Source organism: Camellia sinensis, chromosome 3 (assembly GCF_055761805.1).
Source record: "Camellia sinensis isolate YWXY chromosome 3, ASM5576180v1, whole genome shotgun sequence".
NCBI classification, from domain to species: domain Eukaryota; kingdom Viridiplantae; phylum Streptophyta; class Magnoliopsida; order Ericales; family Theaceae; genus Camellia; species Camellia sinensis.
This window is the reverse complement of record NC_138963.1, coordinates 194,214,720-194,225,651: the sequence shown is the minus strand read 5'-3', so window position 1 is coordinate 194,225,651 and position 10,932 is coordinate 194,214,720.

Here is a 10,932-nt window from a genome sequence, read left to right as displayed (position 1 = left end):
AATAATACTTGGGTGTTGACTAATCTACCTCTTGGGAGTAAAGTTATCGGTTGCAAATGGGTATTTAGGAAGAAATTAAAACCTGATGGAAGTATAGACAAATATAAGGCAAGATTAGTAGCCAAGAGATTTACACAAAAGAAAGGAATAGATTATTTCGATACCTATTCACCTGTTTCTAGGATTACAAGCATTAGAATCTTTATTGCTCTAGCATCCATTTATAATTTAGAAATTCATCAAATGGACGTTAAAACTGCCTTTTTGAATGGAAATTTAGATGGAGCAACCTGAAGGTTTTGTGGTTAAAGGACAAAAACATAAAGTTCGCAAGTTGGTTAAATCTTTGTACGAACTTAAGCAAGCTCCTAAACAGTGGCTGTCACGCCCTGAAAATAATCCCACATAACTATTACATCCATTCACTTCCAAGATGAGATATTAACCAGTTTCATTTACAAAATTCCAAATGTTTGCAAAAGTATTCTCACATGCCCTTATACATTTATTTACAACTAGTACATGAATCTATAGCATGTAAAAGAAATCATTGAATCACACGAATAAGGCCCTTAAGGGCTTACAAGTTCCAAAGCAATAGCCCGGTTACACGTAATGGTGTCTCGGACCCGAACACATTAGTCCTTGGCTTACAAAAAAATATCACAACAAAATAAGAGTTAAACTACTCTTCTCCAAAACATTTCCACGCCTTTAGCTTGGCGGGGTCACCACATCCTTACCTGCACCAATTCCCATAGAGGTGAGCATAAAGCCTAGTAGAGATTCCTCACAAAGTATATACAGCTATGGCAATTCCATCAACGTTAAAAAAAATGCATATGGAATGCCATGCAAGTGCCAATATTGAAGGAAAATTTTATTTCAATGCACTATTTCAAAATCATTATGTTCTCAATAATATTCAATTCAACATTTTAAAATCACCATGTTCTCAATAATATGTAGCAATCTCATAAATTTCAAACTTCCAATATTTAAATCAACAGGGGCGGTAAATACGACACTGGTAATCCCTAGGCTGGTGTCTGCAAGTAGACTCTACGAGTTCTACCAAACTATCATTTTTACCGGTATTAACCGGAAGACTCGACACCTATCCACGCGGCTTTCGAGTTTTTCACCCTGGACACTCAGGCCAACTTAACAAATTCATCTACACCCCCTATCCAGATTTACCAACGTATTTACCTCATACACATTTCCAGAGTCCTCATTACAATAACATTTTTCGTCATGATGTAAATCTCTTCAATTTTGATTCACAATGCACAATGATAAATGAAGTAACATGCAATGCAATAATCTTTTCTATACCTCATAACATTTCTCCATTTTTTGAATACCTCTACAACAATGTCACATTCACATTCTCATATTCTCCTCCCAATGTTCATTCACAAGATTAACATGTATCATCAACACACAGTTACAATTTCTCGTTTCACATGCCATAACAATTTAGTCTCTTCAAGACTACAAGTGACATATTTCAAATATAAATCCCCAATGTTTACAATTTCCACCATCTATGGTTTTCAACAATTAGTCACACCACAACCTTACTTTTTCAAGTATTAGCAAGATATTAAATTAACACCTCATTCTCACATATCAAGTAAATTTTCCATTTTGCTAAACATTGAAGAAACTCACTCTTATTCATCCTTTTAACATGAGAAAATAAAGAATTTCAAAGACATTTCCCATTTTACCAAAATCCCTAAATTTCTAGGGTTTTTTATTAACAACAAGTTTTCCTCATCTCCTAAGAGAAACTCCCTCAAAATCATCCTTCATGAGTCTAATAGAGGGAAAAACCCTCAAGAAGTTGTAAAATAGCTTGAGATACAAACCCACATGCAAAAATCTCTATAATTTAAACAAAATCTATATTTGACACAAAACTCAAGAACACTTTTAAATCAACATTAATATGAAAAAACTTGTATATATAACTCAAGAAATCCCTACCTCAAAGCCTTTGAGAAGATGGAGAAGAGAAACCCTAGCTTAGATGGATGAGAGAGCTTTGATTTCTACCCACCAAGTGAAGCCCTAGCCTTGGATCTTCAAGATTTGAGGGGAAATGTTGATGATCTTGCTCCAAGAATCACAAGAATCAAAGAGTTTTGGGTATTGAGGTGTTTTCTAGAGAGAAGGATGAGAGAAATTAGGTTTTGGATGAGAGGAAAATGAGTTAGAGATGATATATATTCGGACCAAAACGTTATAAGAAAACAGGGCACAGACTGCCCAGTTGGCCGCTCGTACAGCCTTCTCTACCACTCGTGCGGCCACCTTGACTGCTTGTGCAGCCCACTTATCCGCTTGTGCGCTCTAGACAGAATTGAAAATTCTAGGTGCCAAGCTTGACCGCTCGTGCGGCCCCACCCACCGCTCGAGCGGCCCCTCTTTGCACGTGCGGCCTTGGGCCCTGTATGTGCGGTCCAGGCCCAGTAGCTCAAACTTCCAACTTCGCTCCCGGCAACCCGGAATCACCTGCGCACCCTCCGGAACATCCGAAATTTAACAACAAATGAAAATACGAACTAGAAAATCATTCCAGAACATTTCAAATCCAACATGGATAAAAGGAAATGAAGCGAAAAGGAAAAAGAAAAGGAGGAAAGGAACCGGTCGTCACAGTGGCATGAAAAGTTTGATAAGATAATTCTAGAATTTGATTTTAAGATCAATGAACATGATAGATGTGTATACTATAAAGAAGATAATGGGGAATGTATTATTTTATGTTTGTATGTTGATGATATCTTGTTATTTGGAACAAATTTAGAGATAATTAAAAATGTGAAATCTTATTTATCTTCAAAATTTGATATGAAAGATTTAGGAGAAGCTTATATAATTTTGGGTATGAAATTAGAGAAAACAACCAAATGTATTACATTGAATCAATCTAGAATCCTAGAGAAAATGTTAAAAAAGTTTGATTATTATAATCTCAAACCTGTTTCAACTCCTTTTGATCCTAGCATGAATTTGAAGAAAAATAATGGTAGACCTGTATCTCAAACTTAGATATTCTCAAATTATTGGATCATTTCTTTATATTGCTAATAAGACTAGACCTGATATTGCCTATGCTATTAGGAGATTAAGTAGACATATCCATAATCCTAGTAAAGGTCATTGGATTGCTGTGGAAAGAGTATTTAAATATCTAAGAGGAACTCTAGATTATTCACTTTGCTTTAGTGGTTTTCCTAATGTGGTGGAAGGTTGTAGCGATGCTAATTGGATAATAGATAACTTAGACGTTAAGTCTACTACTGGGTATATATTTATGTTAGGTGGAGCAGCAATATCTTGGGGTTCTAAAAAACAAACCGTTATCTCTAGAAGTACAACAGAATCAGAACTTATAGCCTTAGATACTACATGTACTGAAGCTGAGTGGATTAAAAATTTACTCCTTGATATTTAGCTTGTGAAAAATCCTATACCTGCTATTTCCATATATTGTGACAATAGAGCTGTAATAGAACTTGTGAGACAAGCACATACTAATAAAAAGATGAATAGGCATATGCAAGTGAGGTATAAATCTATAAAAAGTTTGGTGAATAAAAATGTTGTATATTTGAATTTTGTGAAATCTGAAAAGAATATTGCTGATCAGTTAACAAAAGGTTTATCTAAGAGTTTAGTCTTAGATTTATCGAGGGGAATGGGTCTAAGCCCATAGGAAGTCAACTAAGGAAGTAACTTGACTTCTGTGATTGGAGATCCCATGAAGGAAGTTCAACGGGTAGGAACAATCCTTATAGTGTGACTCGTATTCCAGCACTTTAAAGAAGGAGACTTTATTAAATTTATTATTTATATTCTCCTGCTCATCCCTAAGATATCAGTGCTGATGTAAATGTGATGGTTAAGGAAAAGTATTTACTCTTAATGAAACTGAGGTGGGCATAATCTCGCAAGATAGACATCCGTCACTTCTATCTTTGGAGGATTCACCTAAGTGAGAGCATCGTGAAGTCGCGAGCGTGGGAATAGGGCTATTTCCTAAAACTCTCATGAGAATCAAGATTGAGCACATGGCTGCTAATAGTGCTAATCCGCGCCATAGTTATGTTTCATACCATACGTGTGGCATGTTGAATTCTGGTAAAAGGGATTTAGTTCAAGACCTGATTTACTAAGATTCTTTCAGAATGAAACTGTTAACACTAAGTGAGGTTCAAGTTTGAAAAACACCTACACCCATTGTATGGTTTTAAAGTTGCTCATATTATTGTTATTATTATTTTTATTTTATTTATTTGACGATTTTACAAAGTTTTGAATCTTGTGGGGGATTGTTGAAGATTTCCTAAAGCTTCAAAACTTTATTTTTTATTTTATTTTGTTATTATTATTTGTATTTATTTATTTCTTTTAATAGTATTATTTGTTTGAATTTTTGAACTTGTATTTGTTTTCAAAATGAATGGGTGTGTCTCTTCCCAACAGACATCAAAGAGTCTATTTAAAAGATGACTCTTACTCAGGAAAAAAAAAAAACGTATTCTAATTACATACTCTTTCTCTTCTTGGCTATATCTTCCATATTTCTGGACAACTGAAACAGACTTGGCAAATTCTTTTGGTGCAACTGTGCATTGTGTTAGATTCCTGTGAATTCTTGGATTGTATCTTGGAGTCATTTGTGATCATTAAAACCTGCACGGAGGGAGCGCATAATGACTTTAGGACAGCATCTTTGATGTGCCTTTCCGAATCACACAGGCTATTTTCTTTATCTTCTTCTTATTCTATATATATGTATATATAGTTTATATTGAATTGTTAATACCTATTTTTTCAGAATCTATTTTGCTTTCAATTAATTATTATTCAATTCCAACAACACAAACATGTTGCTGAAATAGTGTTGAATTTTGGCTAAAATCGTGCGAATTTTGGCTAAAATCGTGCAGATTTTGTTGCTGAAATTTGTGCTGAATGTTGATGGAATTTGGCAGATTTTTTTTCTGAAATTTTGGTTGAATTGTTGTTGGAATTTTTGTTGAAATGTTGCTCAAACATGTTACTGAATTTTGGTTCAAATGTTGCTGAAATAAAGCAGATTTTGTTGCTGAAATTTGTGCTGAATGTTGTGCTAAATTTTGGTTCAAATGGTGCTGAAATGGTGCTGAATTTTGGTTCAAATGTTGCTGAAATTTGTGCTGTATTTATTTATTTATTTTTGTGAGATGGCAGATAGAACCATTGATTCATGGAATGCCATGCTTTCCTCTAAATCCAAATGTATTCTAAACCTAAGATATGATAAGTAATCATGGGTTTAGGGTTCACTGGACTGTAGAGCTTGTGGAGCTCTCCATCAATAAGTTACTACTACTAGAGCCAGAAAACTATGAACACCATGTCCTTTTCCAGCAAGCAATTGTGACACTTCAATGCTAACAGTGAAAAAAGTTGGCGTATGAATGATACAAAAATTCAGCACTTCAAAAGAACACCAAACACCCTGGTCACTTCTAAAACCAAACAAAAATTGAGCACTTCACTAGAGATATATATAAGTTAGCATATGAATGGTACAAAAATTGAGCACTTCAAAAGAACACCAAACACCAAACACCCTGGTCACTTCAAAGAACCCAAACAAACAAACAAACAACCATCCTTTCAAAGCAGCTTTTTATATATATCAATTGAGCACTTCAAAAAGTCTACTAACACAATCTAACCCAGTTATCAAAATATTTAGTTCAAGTCAACAACCAACTTAATTTACACTTAATATTTAGTTCACAAAAGAAGAAGTCCAAATCCGAATTTCATATACACTTAATATTTAAACAACAAAAGAAGAAGTCCAAATCTAATTAATACTATTACAATGGCGTAGTGTAACTTTTCCCGAAGTTGTCTAATCTCTACAACCATTTGTTTACTTTCATTCCTAAACTTTGTAACCATCTCTTTCAACTCATCATTGGATACAATCAGTTCGTTGACCAAAGGGTTAATATTACAATTTTTGTCGCTTTCCTCCCTTGTCATCTTCAACTATTGACGCTGCTTATGTAAAGGTATCCACCACTCAAAGAAGCCGCATCTATTGGTGTTGTTAAAAGGGCAAGCAAAGTATGCCATCCCTGGATTTTCCTTTGACTTTGAAATCCTAAACGCTGCTCTCGCCCCGCAACGACATTTTCGATTTCTATATTGAATTTCACTAGTATCACTCATTGATGCATTTGATGTTGACATTTTTTTACCTGAAATAACAACAATGGAACAATAATAGAACAACAATGGAACAACAATATCTAAACCCAACAATTTCAAAAAATATCAAATAAGAATATTGTACAAAGCATAATTCTAATACACAAACAGTATAATAAATTTTCTATTTCGAACAAAACAATTACAGGCAGTGAATTGAAAATTTATAAAACAAACAGATTTTTTTTGGTGAATAAAACAAACAGATTTAACAACAATAAAGACAACAATGAGCAGGACTCAAATGCTAAATCACATCAAATGGGTAATGGGAGTGAATCCCATTTTAGGCATCAATCATCAAGATTAGCATAAGTTTGAATGCTTCCATCTATAATCTATATCTCATTAACCCGTTGTTCAAATGCAAAATCACATCAAATGAATAATGGCAATGAAGCCTACTTTAGGCATCAATCATCAAGATGAACATAAGTTTAAATGTGCTGTTAATTTCTCATCTATAATCTCCATCTCATTATCCCATTCCTCAAATGATAAATCATATCAAATGGGAAGCCCATTTTAGGAATCAATCATCAATATCAACTTAAGTCAGATCACAACTTGGCACAAAGAGGAAAGACCCACTACTTCTTAATATTATTCGAAGAAACATAAACACATAGTACCCACATACTGAAATTGATCAATAAAAATCACTTGCAACAATCCCATGCTAAAGAAAATAAATCAAATCAGACATATAAATATAAGTGTCTGTGTATATAATAATCAATTTATATCATTTTATTTGTTAATTGTAATTTAAATTTTAAAATTTAAGGTAAATTATAAATACATTTTAGATATTTGTTTAAAATATAGATTATCTCATTGCTCAAATGTTAAATTCCTACAATAACAACATTTTTTTGTTGCCTATTTAATAGTGCCCTATATGGACATTGCACACCACAAGACTGATTTCATATGACCACAAAGAAATCAAAGCAAGATGGAAAAATTGATTCTGAAGCATCTATTTAAAAAGTCCTAGATCAAAACCCTAAGAACATATTTTTTACTTCGAAGTTCAGATTTTTACTCTATAAAGATAGTCAAGTTCAGATTACGGCTTATTTTTACGTATCTATACAACCAACCGCCTAAACAACAAATGCCTTCAAAGAAAATCCTTCAATCTGGTTTTTTCCCTAATTTTTGGATTCAAAACCCTAATATTTTAAGTTTAGAGGATGAACAAACCTGTGGTTTTTTTCCTTCAATCTGTTGGAGTATGGCGGGCAGCGACGCGTCGGGGATGGGTGGGAAGAGCTCTTTCTCTGTACCCTTCTCTCTCTCTCTATAATGCTTCCTATCTGCAGATGTTTTGAATTAAAGCTGTAATTTTTTTTTAAATTTGAAATTACTCACCAAAACGACGTCGTTTTGGTGAGGTTTATTTTTAGCCGTTGGGTCTTTCACTTTAGGAGATCACTTCAGGGATCGATTCTAGAGGATCTTGATACATAGGAACTTTCAGATTAAGCAAGTCCACATCAATGGTAACCCCACAGAGAGAAGTTACTTTATTTAAATAATGAATTTAATTTTTTTTTTAAAAATGAAAAATTAATTTATTTAATTCTTATTTAGATTTATAATCTAAATACAAACTTAGAAAAAGATTATAGTACATATCTTTCAAAATGTGTATATAACTACAAAAGAAAAAATAGCATAATTTCATATTTTTTTAATCATAACAAAAAAATTTCATAACCAAACACAAAAAAAATCATAATTAAATATTTAAAATAATGTCATAATTAAAGGAAAAAATAACGCAACTAAAGATACATATGATATAAAGGTGTGTATAATAGTGTTCTACACATGTATTATCTCTCAAAACTTTACATAAAATTATTGATCTTTATGATTTAGATCAACAATAACTTATAACACCTAGACTTGCTTTAATAGCATGCAAATGTCAATATATGTATAAATATATATATATATATGAAGTGGGTAAAAAAATTAACTAAGTCTTGGTGCTTGGCCCAACACTAAATCCACTCCAAAGTGGGGCAAGCTTGAGGCTCGCCCAATGACCAAACACTTGCTCCGAAGCAAGGCAATGAAGGTAGCTCGGTCCAATGCTGGGCCCACTCTAAAGCAGACAAGCTTCCGAGCTTGACCTGACATGTAAGGCTTGCTCTGAAGTAGAACGAGCAACATATTGGTGTGGGAAAAGTTATAAAGGCAGTGGTGAATTGAAATAGACTCCATTTGAACGAAAGAGTACAACCTTTCATAGTGTCTTTTTGTTTTAAAGGAAGGGTCAACCCTTCATTTGAATGAAAAGGGCCACCCTTGCATGGTGTCTCTTTATTTTAAAAGAAGGGTCATGTCCCTTTTTCATGCCTTTTCTATTCAAACTGAAATATGTGCCAACAAAATCTATATAAAGGTAGCCCCATTCCAATTTTATTCATTCCAAAATTTCTCAAATTCAAGCCTTCTTTTTATATTTTTCATACTAGTTTATAGAGATTTTAAAGAGTTGCAGAACATAGGTTTGATTCGCCTTACAAATTATTTGTAGTGCTGCTATAATCTGCGTTTTCTGATCATTGTATCCTACGAGATAGACGTCGACAACCCGTACGCACCTGTGCGGTGACAAATCTGTCTTAAGGACAGAGTGTCACACACTCGACTTGATCAAATTTTTCAGTGATTTTACTGTTCTCAAATTTCGAAACCAGAACGTCCTATAAGTAATTTATTTATTTTATTTTAGTATTTATTTCTCTACACAAAAGATTGTTCCAACAATGTTAAGACAGATTCGAATTATTCTGTTTATACAGAATTTTTTGTTTGTTTCCTTTTCTCCGTTCGTTAGAGAATTTATTTTATGTGTGGGTTTTTTCAAGATTCAAATTCTGATTTTTCCGAAAATAAAATTCTAGGTTTGTTCAATAATTAAAATTCTAATTTTCAGCTTTCTAAATTATTGACATTGGATTTGGTTTTGCATAATTTATATTCTATAAAGTAATATTCTGGTTGAAAAATACAAATAGTAGTAATATACTGTTTGATAAATAGTAGTAATATATTGTTTATCATTAGTTTTTTCCAGAATATTAATTTGTGATTATTTTGTTCTGTGTCAAAATTGGTCAGAAATTAATTCTGTTTTTTAAAAATAATATTATGAGTTTTCATTAATTAAAATTCTATTTTAAGTATTTTAATTTTTGAAGTTTACAGAAACAATTTTTTGTGTGGAATTAATTTGCTTAAATAAAAATTTATTTTCAAATTAATTTGAAATAAAAGTTATAATTTTGTTTCTTTTATTTTTCACAGAATTAAATTACGTGTTTTATGGTTTAATTTTCTGTGTAGTATAAAATTCTAATTCTAATTTTGTTTTATAATTTAGAATTCATGGCTATTGAAATTGCTCAAACCTCTAATCTGACTGGTGTTGTAACTGCTCTGATCCTTCCCGCTGTTGTGATAGTCCCGGTAAATCACGGGGAAAAGCCAAAAAACTTCCAGAGAATTGACTTTAAAAGATGGTAATAGAAGATGCTGCTTTATTTTACTACATTGAATCTGGCACTTTCCTTCATGATGATACTCCTGTGCTAAAAGAGGATGAAATCGATCAACAAGTGGTTGCTGTGGTCGATACTTGAAAACATGCGAATTTTCTTTGCCGTAACTATATCTTGAATAAGCTTGATAATACACTGTACAACATAAATAGCCCCATCAAAACGGAAAAGGAATTATGGGATTCATGTGAGAAAAATGTAACAACCCCGACCTGTGATTAGCTGTTTAACCATGATTAATTATGCCTAATAAGTAATTAAGGTGAAATTTTGAAGAAATTGCATGTGTGTCACATTATTTGTGCTCATATATGTCTAATGTAGAAATATTTGTTTGGATTCCTATTTTGTCTAGTGAATTGAAGACCTTATCGGTATCTAATCACGAAATTGACTTGGCTTTTGTGTTAGTTGGAATTTTTAAGAATTTTATGGTAGGTATAATTAAAATTTGAATTGGAACGAATTAATTAGAATAATTAATGCTCAATTAAGCCTAATTAAAGAATTTCTTAATCCAAGCCTATATAAGGCCTATACACACCACTTGAGCCACTTTTTTTTCTCATCATCTTTGAGCTTTCATGAGACAAACGTGAGAGACGGAGAGATAGGAGAGATTGAGCTCAACCAAAGAATTTGCTAGAAATTGAAGGAATTGGACTTAAAACAACAAGAATCAAACTTCTAGCTCTCCCATTGACAAGCTAAGGTAAGAATTCAAGCCCTTGATGTTGTTCTTGAGTTGGTGAATTTATGAATCCAAGAGAATAGAGTGATTTATTATGAGAAGTGAGCTAGAATGAAGGAACATAGATCATACCATGCACGCATGTTCATTTGAGTGCAATTTGAGGTTGTTTTCAAAGAATCTCTTCTTGCATGTCCTTATCTTGACCTTCTTCTAAGAATTCAACATGTTTTTGAGTTAGACACCTTATTGGATCATGTTTTGAAAGCTTGGAACTTACACCTTTACATGCATGAAATGTAATGTTATGTTTCAAAGATTTGGGTTTTGTTTTGGACAATTGGTAAGCTTTTGAGCCTTGATTTTGTGGAA